The sequence below is a fragment of the Macaca mulatta genome, chromosome 7 (genome assembly GCF_049350105.2).
Source record: "Macaca mulatta isolate MMU2019108-1 chromosome 7, T2T-MMU8v2.0, whole genome shotgun sequence".
Lineage (NCBI taxonomy): Eukaryota > Metazoa > Chordata > Mammalia > Primates > Cercopithecidae > Macaca > Macaca mulatta.
This window is the reverse complement of record NC_133412.1, coordinates 145358117-145370781: the sequence shown is the minus strand read 5'-3', so window position 1 is coordinate 145370781 and position 12665 is coordinate 145358117. Positions and strand designations below refer to the sequence as shown.

Here is a 12665-nt window from a genome sequence, read left to right as displayed (position 1 = left end):
ATTACATTTCACATTTAAAGGACCTAAAAAGAAATTTACCCTATTTGGTAGGGATTCCTCTGTCCTCTTAGTAACAAGATTGATAATTCCTTGTGTTGATGCGATGCCTTACATTTGTTTTGCTGTCCCTGTGGTAACTAATTGGAGTTAGGATAAATGGCAAAGCCTGCATGAATACACCTGAGGTCCCATGACATCTTTACATTTATAGAAAGCATAATCCAACAGCTAAAATACTTTATAACATCCAGCAAGGTTGGCTAGACCAAAGGCTATACCCTGCTCTGGGCGAGGCCTGAGCCTTACCAAGTGAGGCATGGAGCATGTCAATGAAACAAATTAGCTCTGAAGTCCACATAATTCTCAACAGAGAATTTGGACCTACAGAATAAGGTAAAACATATACTTCCATATACTGTGTGTCATGAGATCTTTAGAGTGGACAATTAATTGGTAGCATATAATACTATATAAGTATTTAGGATACTTTCTGTTTTCCAGAAACTCAGGAAGACCTTCAGATGATGTAGCAAGGTGAGGGAGCATAGAATATAAAGTAGAGGTTCCTCTTCAAAGACTTCCCTCCCCATCTAATTAGGAATAAATAGTAACTTCTCTTAGAAGCAAAATTTATTCAAACATTATTCAATGTGCCAATATTCTTAAATATCTGCTAGCTGTAATAAAGAAATCAATGTACTTTATGTTCTTAGCTCCCACAATTTAGCCTAAATATTTGCCCTGGCAAGCTTATACTGGTGCAAGCAAGCATGAGGTCTTAACCTGTTCCTCTTCCTTATTTGAAGGCATTTTTACCTTTCTCAGCATTCCACAAGTTACTTCCTCTTTCCTTTGTTCTCCTCTGCCTTTGCCTCTTTTAAAAAGTTCTAAGTTGCTAGCCAATCAGGACAAATACAGAATGTGATGTCCCGTTCCAGCCAATGGAAACCGGACACAGCAGTAGGGTGGATGCATCAGGTTATAAATGACCTTGTCTCCTTTGTTCGGTGTACTCTCGTGGCAAAACTGCTGACATGTGTACCCTTTCTGCAGAAAGTATAGAAATGGCCTTGCTGAGGAAATTAAATTTATGTTCAAGTGCTATTTCTTTATGGCACCGGGGAACAAGCATTTCTTTTTTTTTTTTTTTTTTTTTTTTATTTTTTAAATTTATTTATTATTATTATACTTTAAGTTGTAGGGTACATGTGCATAATATGCAGTTTTGTTACATATGTATACTTGTGCCATGTTGCTGTGCTGCACCCATCAACTCGTCATTTACATCAGGTATAACTCCCAATGCAATCCCTCCCCCCTCCCCCCTCCCCATGATAGGCCCCGGTGTGTGATGTTCCCCTTCCTGAGTCCGAGTGATCTCATTGTTCAGTTCCCACCTACGAATGAGAACATGCGGTGTTTGGTTTTCTGTTCTTGTGATAGTTTGCTAAGAATGATGGATTCCAGCTGCATCCAAGTCCCTACAAAGGACTCAAACTCATCCTTTTTTATGGCTGCATAGTATTCCATGGTGTATATGTGCCACATTTTCTTAATCCAATCTGTCACTGAGGGACATTTGGGTTGATTCCAAGTCTTTGCTATTGTGAATAGTGCTGCAATAAACATACGTGTGCATGTGTCTTTATAGCAGCATAATTTATAATCCTTTGGGTATATACCCAGTAATGGGATGGCTGGGTCATATGGTACATCTAGTTCTAGATCCTTGAGGAATCGCCATACTGTTTTCCATAATGGTTGAACTAGCTTACAATCCAACCAACAGTGTAAAAGTGTTCCTATTTCTCCACATCCTCTCCAGCACCTGTTGTTTCCTGACTTTTTAATGATTGCCATTCTAACTGGTGTGAGATGGTATCTCATTGTGGTTTTGATTTGCATTTCTCTGATGGCCAGTGATGATGAGCATTTTTTCATGTGTCTGTTGGCTGTATGAATGTCTTCTTTTGAGAAATGTCTGTTCATGTCCTTTGCCCACTTTTTGATGGGGTTGTTTGTTTTTTTCTTGTAAATTTGTTTGAGTTCTTTGTAGGTTCTGGATATTAGCCCTTTGTCAGATGAGTAGATTGCAAAAATTTTCTCCCATTCTGTAGGTTGCCGGGAACAAGCATTTCTAACAGGGCGAAACAGAGAAACAGTTCTTTTCTTTCTATCTCTATCCCTATCAGCAAAGCAGCAGCCCCCAAGTACTCAGAAATAGACACAGCCTCAAAAAGATGATGGTCTGCATGAAGGTCATGTCTCTGGCTGATTGGCTGGAAGTCAAGAATGAGTTGTTACACATTTGAATAGTAAGGCTTCCTAGAAAAGGAGGGAGAGAGGAGCGGACAGCAGTCCCTGGTGTTGAAATCAGTAATGGAAGCAACAAGTTGTAGAGTCTGACAGTGACATGATCAACAAGGAATACAGTTAGAACTGTTTTCTGGTCTGTATTACCTGAAACTCACTAAAGGAAAGGCTTCACAGTGTCCTGATGACAGTCATAGACCAGAAAATAGAATAATGGAGTTCTAACCCTGGTTCTGGCACTTACAAGTCAGGTAAATTTATGCGAATCACAAATTTTCAAATCTAATTGTTCTCACTTGTATTAATAAATGAGAATAATTTCTATATCATATTGCTCTGTGAGGCCTCATGGCTGGATGCTTTTTTTCTATCCTTACCTGGTTCTTTCCTTATCCTACTCCCCCTGTTTTTTTAAGAGACAGGCCGAGGCGGGCAGATCACAAGGTCAGGAGATCGAGACCATCCTGGCTAACATGGTGAAACCTCGTCTCTACAAAAAATACAAAAAATTAGATGGGTGTGGTGGTGGGTACCTGTAGTCCCAACTACTTGGGAGGCTGAGGCAGGAGAATGGCATGAACCTGGGAGGTGGAGCTTGCAGTGAGCCAAGATTGTGCCACTGCACTCCAGCCTGGGTGACAGAGCGAGACTTCGTCTCAAAAACAAAACAAACAAAAACAAAAACAAAAACAAAACAAAAGACAGTATCTCACTATGTTGCTCAGGCTGGACTCAAACTCCTGGGCTCAAGCAATTCTCCTACCTCAGCCTCCCAAATAGCTGAGACCACAAGTGTGTGACGCTGCATCCAACTTTCCTGACCTCTTTTTTGATAAAGGGCTGTATATACATATTCTTCCACATATTAGACATACAGTTAAGCAACTTTACTATCAATTGCAATTTTAAAGATTCTTTTTCTTCTAACATTTGCATGTCTTGGGGGCTAAAAATAAGATAGTCAGATGCCTGCATTGTAGCTCAATCACTTTTTGGAAAATTAGCTTACATTATTTGATTCTTGTTAATTTCTAAACATAAGAGATTGTAATTTATACATACACATGCTAGATAGAAAGTTGTGAATTCTAGAATTATTTTTAAAACAGTGTCAGTATGGTGAAACCCCATCTCCATCAAAAATACAAAAAATCAGCTGGGCATGGTGGCACATGCCTGTGGTCCCAGCTACTCAAGGGGCTGAGGTAGGAGGATCACTTGAGCCCAGGAGGTGGAGGCTGCAGTGAGCTGAGATTGCACACACTGCACTCCAGCCTGGGTGACAGAGTGAGACCCCGTCTCAATTAAAAAAAAAAAAAATCAAAAAATAAGAAAATAAACAATGTAGTTTTTTTTTTCTAGTGAAAGATCACCATTATACTCTATCCAAATGAGTTTAATGTAACTCAGAAATGCATAAAACAAAAGTAGCTGCTCTATCCCAGAAATAAGTTGGCTCCAGCATTAGTGCCAGGTCAGCCAATATCCCACCCAGAACTGGCCTCACTGACAACTACCTCTTCAGCACAATGTGATAATAGTCTTAAAGATGAAGGTAGGTCATGAAGAAAAGATCATGTTCAGCGTACAGAGTATTAAATACCAAAATATAGAGAGTAGTGTCAAATAAAAACAAACCCAGACTAAATTAAGAAGAGACTTTACTTTTAAAGAATATGCCAAAAGGGGAGGATGATTCTTGCAATAGGGAAAAGGCTCTGACCATAAGGTCTGTAAACATCCAGATGATCAGGCTGAAAGGGCTTCTTTTTTAATGAATAGGAGTAAACAAGGCTAGAAGGAACCAGGCCTGGGGGATGCACACATGGGATGATGTGACAGCTGAACAGGAAAGATTTGCCTGCAGCTGATGGAGGATCTCAGGAAGGGCCATTGAGGAGGGGTTGTTCCCAGTTCCAACACTTGCTTAGTCTCAGGAATAAGTCAAAGTTTACAGGCGGTGGGGGGATGAGAGAAGCTTCATTAAAGTGGTCAAATCAAATTAGTAAGTATTTTGTCCAGACTGATCACAGGGGGTAAACGTTCAGCTAATCATTTATGAGACAGAGATAGGGAGTTTGGAGGGCCTGTGACTGGCCTCGTCATAGGTAAACAAGAGGATCCTCTGTGAATCTTACATACGTCGTCATGTGGGGATGGTGATTCTTTGCAGTGAGCTGTTTCCCAGAACAAAAGTACGGACGTATTTCTTAATTGTTGCTGTTTTCCAGGAGCATAGAGCTCAGCTGAGGTTCAACACTGTCTGTAGTTAAGAAAGATTCCCACCAAAACCAAAAACTGCTGATCTTTAGGAATAAACCTGCATCTACCTGGAATGGTTTGCTATCTAACTTTAGACAACTGTAGCCGCCAATCTGTCATGGCCTTGATGATAATCTAAATGTCTGCCCCTCACACACTGTCTCTCAAGATGTTGTTCATGAGAATGTGATGATGAGGTAAATGTCTTTGGGAAGAGGGACGTCTCTCCCCATCAAATAGTGCTGTTACCTGGGTGCTCCATAGGACCTTCTGCTTGAGTGGATGGCATTGGGTAGACTGCAATTTGACATGGGAAAGAAAAGGGTGTGTGACATAGCCTAGTATACAGTGTGGCCTTGAGGCCTCTTTCCTGGCCTTTCAGAAGCTCCCAGGAGTAACATCAAAAAAGCTTTCATAGAAAGTCTTGAGAGGCAAACCTGTCTACGTCATAGCTCCCAGTGGGGAATATATAGGAGTAGTGTTAATAATTAGGAAAACAGCCCGAAGATGCTGGTAAGATTATCTTTCCCCAAGGAGAAAACTCCTTAACACAAGCCTCATAGCCATGCTTCTAGGATTAATAAGAGAAACTATAAAATAACCCAGGGGAATGCTGGTCTCACTAGCTTGGGACTACCCTCCACCCCTTCCCACTAGACTCCTTTACCCAGGTAATGCAATACAACTGGTGTGGAGACATGACAGGTGGGACTTTCAAAAGGGATAGGTGGTCAGGTATCTGTGCATGGTCCTGCTTTGAAACATTCCCTTTCCTTTCAGAAAGTGATGTAAAAGAGTCAGGAGGTTGCCCTGTTCCTCTCTGGATGCACAGGATACCCAGTGACATCCTTGGAACTGGGCCTACTCCACCACTAAGGAAGCTGAATTCCTTTCCTCTTGCATGAGCCTACAAAGTGGGTTATGTTGTGGGTTTCTGTCCAACTACAAGACTAGAGAATCACTCCTAGAGGGCATTTACTGATTTGGGGATTTCCTTGTATCTCCCAAAATTAATAATAGTGACAAACACATACTGGGAAACAAACAATGATTAAGCACAAAGGGGAGAGATGTCACAGAAAGCAAGAATACAAAACTGTAATAATTTATTAAATCTCTGATGTGTCACTGGAGAACCTCCAAAGTAACATGCCTGCCAATTTTTGAAAAATCTCAACCGTATTCAGCTACCCATAGCATCTATTCACAGCTCCCATGGACAAAAACACTGCCTTCATGGCCCCACATAAATCATAACACTATCTGCCTCCACTTTGACCATTATTCTCCTCTCTGTTGACACTGTTGGCGGCTAACACAGGCAATTCAGCAAGGTCAGCTTAGCTCAAGTGAATCTTTGATTAGGTTATCAATATCAATATAAGACTAGACAACATGAGTATTTAGCATAATTGCATTGTCGCAACCCCAAAGCATTGCCCAGTGCTTCATGCCTTAGAAGTCTTGGTGCTGAGTCCTCAAAATGGACACAAAGGGAGCTGTGTGCAATTGAGGAGTCTGGAGGGTACAGCTGGTCACAGCTATTCTAATTTTATTTTTAAAATTCTGACCTTTCTCAGGCACACCAACATCTATGGCTCCAGGTACTCTCCCCCAGGTAATGTACTGGTTCCACGTTAGCTTCTTTGGTGATGGCTTTCAATATTTAGAAATCCGACCTGAGATAAAACCTAACTACCTGACTACATCACCTCTCCCAGGTGATGGCAAAGCTAGATTAACTGGTAATCAATTTACTGGCTATGTGTAGTTTCTAATTTTAATTGCACATATCTTCATGGCCTGCCCCTTCCCTTATTTTCCAAGGCTTGATGTAATATCCAACATAACACTACATTCCTTAGAATCAAACATGGAGAAAATAGTAACTCAGTCCTCTTCTTTTTTCCTCCAGGCTGGACATTGTTTCTTAAATTCAGAGGCTGTCTAAAAATAGGGTCTTTTGCAGTTGAACTTTGTATCCCAAGTCTATTCTAAGATGATTCTTGGGTTTGACAGTCATTGTGGATCTTGGGAACTTAACATCATCTATTCTGTTTTCTCTCTTGTTACTGGACCTCTGTCTTCAGCTGAATCCTTCCCATAAGCTTTGAACCTATTCAAATGTCTCCCATTTAAAATAAATTATTTCCTAGTCCTCAGTCCCCACTCCTACAGCCACTGTTCTATTACTCTCTCTACAGCTAATTTGAAGGAAGCGCCCATACCCACAGCTCAACTGCCTTAGTTAGCCTCCACTCATTCCTCAACCTACCAGTTTCACTTCTAGCTCCATAACTCCCCAAAAACAATGCTTGTTAAGGTCACTAATAACCCTCAAGTCTCTAAACTCAAGATATATTTTTCAGTCCTCCTTATACTAAATATTTTAGCTGCACCTGACACTGTTGGCCTCTTCTTCCTTTTTAAAACACTTTCCTCAGCTTCTGAGATACCTCTGTATCCAGGTTTTCCTCTTATTTTTCTAATTCTTCAAAACCTCCAATATTTGTCTCTGGACATCTTTTTTGAATAACTCTAGGTTTTGGCCAAGATTAGTGTCAGTGAACTGTTCTGTTCTGTTCACATATATTTGTCTGAACTTCTTTGATATGCTTAGTATTTTCTTAGGAATTTATGTACCCCAGATTTAAAAGTAAATGGTAAAATAGAGGGTTCTGATTTTGACAGAAGATGAAAAATGTGACACTGGCCATTTTTTATTGATATTTTGTTGTTAAGTATTTTGATTGGTAGTATGGATACATACAGACAAAAGTTTGTTGTTTATTGCTCAATTATAGAGCACTATTTGGAAGCTGTCTCTTTATATGATGGTTAAAAAAAGAAACTGGTAGGGAAAAAAGAGGGGAAAGAGTAGTTAGCAGTTTTGAAAGAGTTTTAAGATGGCATTTCTGGGAATTCAAGACAAAGCAGAGTGGAGAAAGGAAAAAGCAGAAGACCAGGCAGATCAATTCTAAAAGGATTTGCACCGTTAAGGTGTAGTCTCTCGTTTTCTAGATGATTAGATGCAATGGGAACTGCTATCTCCCATCCCCGCAAACATTCTCACTGAGACAAGTTTAAACAAGAGTTTAACAAAGGTCAGGACAAAGACCTGAAGTGACTCAAAAATAAAACACTCTTCTTTCTTTCAAATGACAAAATTTAGTTTCCTCAAAGACTTCCCACCTAAATATACTCATATGTGATAACATGTCCTTCCTTGATTGGACACACACAGGTGTTAAACTTTGGACAAATCTGAAGATGAAAGGAAGGCTTGTGGAGACCAAATATAAGTGAAAAAAATATAAGCAAGTTGAACTAGGAGCCCCTGGAAGCTCACCTCTCTAGCAGCAAAAAGGCACTAGGGGGAGTTTGCCATCTCTCATCCTTCTCTGAATAACTTGCTTCTACTGAGCTAAGAATAGTGTGCTCAATCTGCCTGTGGCTCTCACTAACGAATTAATCCTCAACCCACACACGGGCCAACCAAGTTTTTGAACACCTTATTAGATGATTTTCTCCATCTGTCAAAATTCCAACTCTAAAGGAAAAAAGTGATTCCAGGATAACGCAACTCAATTTTCAGCTCCTTCAAGACAAGAGATCCACTTCCTGGGTATCTTTGTATTCTGCAAAGAGTTTGGTCCATAAAAGGGTGCTCTCTAAATATTTACTGAATATAGCAATAATTAGTCTTGATAAGACCATTATACAGATAAAACTAAATGACTAATAACCACATTTAACTGGTCAGTCTACTTATGTAGATTGTTTTATCAAGAGTGCTTTCATAAGAAAGAGCCAGGCCATACTACAGTCTTCATTCTTATGCTCTGAGAAACTAACCTACAACAATACCAATTGTTTATAGACGGAGGACAAGGATCACGATTTAGGTGTTCTCACTACTGCATGCTCCCTGAACAAAAGGAGAAGTCAGGGAGTCAAGCACAAAAAATCCTTCTGGAGTGAAGGCTGCTTAGTGCTTTTCTCCTGGCCATCTAGTCCTAAATCTGAATGTTACCATTCAGCATGGGACAATAAGTTGGCACCATGGGGAGGTGAGAGGGCTTCCAGTGACCTCGAAATTGTCCTGCATATACACAACTGTGTCACTTCCCCCAGCTAATTAAGTGGCTGGGTACAAGCACATCACTCACTTAAGGTGACTTTGAATTTAAATGTTTTATTACCAAAATGGCATATTTTAATAAAATCACTCACTTGAATGCTAAGAAGAAATAGAAGAAAAATTTATAAAATATAGCATTTTGAACTCAAAAGATTCAAATGATTATTGCCTTTTAAAGAATAGAATATGTATACTTTTTATCTGCCTTTCATTTTTCTCATAAGATACTAAAGGTATACATATTTTCATATATATATATATATATATATATATTTTTTTTTTTTTTTTGAGATAGGGTCTCACTCTGTCACCCAGGCTGGAGTGCAGTGGCACAATCACAGCTCACTGCAGCCTCGACCTTTTAGGCTCAAGTAATCTTCCCACCTTGGCCTCTCAAGTATCTGGGACCACAGTTGTGTGCCACCATAGCCCGCTAATTTTTGCAGAAATAGGGTTTCACCTTTGTCCAGGCTGGTCTTAAACTCCTGAGCTCAAGCAATCCACCTGCCTTAGCCTCCCAAAGTTCTGGGATTACAGGTGTGTGCCACCACAGCTGACCTTTGTTCTTATTTCACTGATATTTTTATTTCATTGTTCTTATTTTACTGACTTGGAAGTACAGTAATAGACCTATCATGAGAGAGCAGGAAGGGAGAAAGAGCAATTATGCTTTCTGATTAAATGACATAATGTAAAGTATCATATACATTACCTAGTTACTGACAGGCATTCAGTAATATTAATTCTTTTTCCATCCTATTATGCCTTGCTGATAGGATTAGCAGAATTTTAGGCCTGGATAAACCAGCAGCATTGAACAAGTTATGCTGAAATAGTCAAGGTAGTCTCTGAGACATTTTTTCATTCAACAAATACTTAGCATCTAATATAGTCAAGCACTATGGTGGAAGCTGGAGATACAAAGGGAAATAGGACCCAGACCTGTCCTCACAGACCTTAAGGTCTCATGCAGCAGAGAGACCAATAGAAAGACCATTATAACAAGGTATAATGTTGGCAAGACATGGTATATATTTCTGGAAACTCTGGGTTGTAAGTGACAGAAAACCTAAACCTTAGTGGTTTAAGCAACAATTTGGCTCAAATGACTGAGGAGTTGGAGGAAGAGCTTGGTCAGGCATCACTTCACAAAAGGCTCGACCCAGTATCACCAGGACAGGACTTCTCTCTCTTTGCTAAGCCTTTTTGCCTCTGTGTTGTTTCCACAGGTTCCATGCTCTGACGGGCTCCCATCTGCAATCTCTCAGCTGCAACAGCAGTAAGCCTAGCATGCATTATGCACATGCCTAGAGATAAAGAGTTTCTCTCCCTCAGAAAGTAAAGTCTTCATAGTGACTCTCGTTGGCTCAAATCGGGTTTTGTGTTCTCTTCTGAACCCATCACAGGATCTAGAAGGATTAGATTTACTGATTACCTCAGCAACCCCTAGAGCAGAGGGTAGAACCAATTTCAACCAAACTAGGTGGACTGAGTGAAAGAGAGATGATCCCAATTACAGCAACTGCAGCCTCAAACACATAGAGCCTGTATCATGTCACAGGCACTTCTAATCCACTGAGAGATATTCATTCACTTCCTCCAAGTAACAATCTCAGGAGGTCGGTACTATTATTATCCCATTAATAGATGATAAACCATGATAAGCCTGAAGCGTGGAGAGCTTAATAACCTTGCCTGAAGTCTCTCACACACAATGAACTATTTTGTCACGAAAAGGGAGAATACCTATTGGGTGGCAAAAACAAGAGATGGACGAAGAGGAAGATGCTCTGAGAAAGACAGAAGTAACTGAATCAGAAATGGAGTCACTGGAGCTGAAATCTGAAGGTGGAGTAAGAATAAGCCTGGGTGAGGTGAGCCATTGATGGGAGTTGAAGATAAAGGTGTTAGCCAAAGATGTGCCAGAGGACACGTGAGCTGGAAAGTGAGGGGCCTTGCAATCCATCTAAGGAAACTAGAAATTTATCTTGAGGGCAATGGGCAGCCATGGAAAACTTTATTCAAGACACTGACAGAGATTAGGCATAAAGGGTGGACCATCTAGATATACGGATGAACAAGATGAAAGCAAGAAGCCAGGTAATAGGATATCGCACTAGGAATTTACCTCCCCCATTTCAAATGCCTAGTTTCCAGTAATCTCATGTACCTAAAAACCATAACATTGAAATCATCAGAAATATAATTGAATATCTACTGGCACATAAATGTGTTTATTATCCAACTCTTCAGGGAATAATCACATTTATCCCATATTGTGAAATAAAAGCAGCAGCTTACAAAATGGTCTAAATGGAATAATTACATTTGTAAAAACAAACAATACATCTATAGAAAAAGGTATGGCCCCGCTTTGCAGACGCTGCCGCCGAGGAAAGTCCTGTACTACTAGCCATGGTCAACCCTACCGTGTTCTTTGACATTGCCATCGACGGCGAGCCCTTGGGCCGCGTCTCCTTCGAGCTGTTTGCAGACAAGGTTCCAAAGACAGCAGAAAATTTTCATGCTCTGAGCACTGGAGAGAAAGGATTTGGTTATAAGGGTTCCTGCTTTCACAGAATTATTCCAGGGTTTATGTGTCAGGGTGGTGACTTCACACGCCATAATGGCACTGGTGGCAAGTCCATCTATGGGGAGAAATTTGAAGATGAGAACTTCATCCTAAAGCATACAGGTCTTGGCATCTTGTCCATGGCAAATGCTGGACCCAACACAAATGGTTCCCAGTTTTTCATCTGCACTGCCAAGACTGAGTGGTTGGATGGCAAGCATGTGGTCTTTGGCAAAGTGAAAGAAGGCATGAATATTGTGGAGGCCATGGAGCGCTTTGCGTCCAGGAATGGCAAGACCAGCAAGAAGATCACCATTGCTGATTGTGGACAACTCGAATAAGTTTGACTTGTGTTTTATCTTAACTACCAGACGATTCCTTCTGTAGCTCAGGAGAGCACCCCTCCACCCCATTTGCTTGCAGTATCCTAGAATCTTTGTGCTCTCGCTGCAGTTCCCTTTGGATTCCATGTTTTCCTTGTTCTCTCCCATGTTTAGCTGGATTGCAGAGTTAAGTTTATGATTATGAAATAAAAACTAAGTAACAATTGTCAAAAAAAAAAAGAAAAAGGTATGGAAGATTAATAGTAATTATATTTGGGCAGAGAGATTATAGGGTTTTTTTCTTAATTTGCTTAAAAATAAATAGGTTATTTCTAGGGCCGGGCGCGGTGGCTCAAGCCTGTAATCCCAGCACTTTGGGAGGCCGAGGCGGGCGGATCACAAGGTCAGGAGATCGAGACCACAGTGAAACCCCGTCTCTACTAAAAATACAAAAAATTAGCCGGGCGCGGTGGCGGGCGCCTGTAGTCCCAGCTACTCAGGAGGCTGAGGCAGGAAAATGGCGGGAACCCGGGAGGTGAAGCTTGCAGTGAGCCGAGATCGCACCACTGCACTCCAGCCTGGGCAACAGCGTGAGACTCCGTCTCAAAAAAAAAAATAAATAAAATAAATAAATAAATAAATAGGTTATTTCTATAAGTTTAAGAGGTAATGTTTAAGTTGCTTCAATTTAATAATTTAATAATAAATTACAGAGGCAATGTATACTAATTATAAAAAATTCAAACAATATGCAAGTATACACAGTAAAGCAGGAAGCAACCCTCCTACCCTCTAGCAAATTCGATTTCTTTCTCAAGAGAAAGAATAACCACTATTAACAGTTTGGTGTGTATCCTTCCAAACAAATCTATGTGACTGTACATGTATTACATACACACATACATGATATGGTTTGGCTGTGCCCCCACTCAAATCTCATCTTGAATTGTAACTCCCACAATTCCCACGTGTCATGGGAGGAACCCAGACCTGGTGGGAGGTGATTGAATTATGGGATGGGTCTTTCCTGCACTGTTCTCATGATAGTGAATGA

At 40.5% G+C, this 12665-nt stretch overlaps 1 protein-coding gene and 1 pseudogene across 14 annotated transcripts in view; one reads left to right on the top strand and one right to left on the bottom strand.

Annotated features, from left to right (window-relative positions):
• The window catches only part of RGS6 (regulator of G protein signaling 6), a 633391-nt gene that overhangs the window by 341045 nt on the left and 279681 nt on the right, over nt 1-12665 (bottom strand).
• On the top strand, nt 11088-11852 carry LOC100424690 (peptidyl-prolyl cis-trans isomerase A pseudogene; annotated as a pseudogene). Its single transcript, XR_001446338.3, has one exon. The product of XR_001446338.3 is annotated as a peptidyl-prolyl cis-trans isomerase A pseudogene (transcript).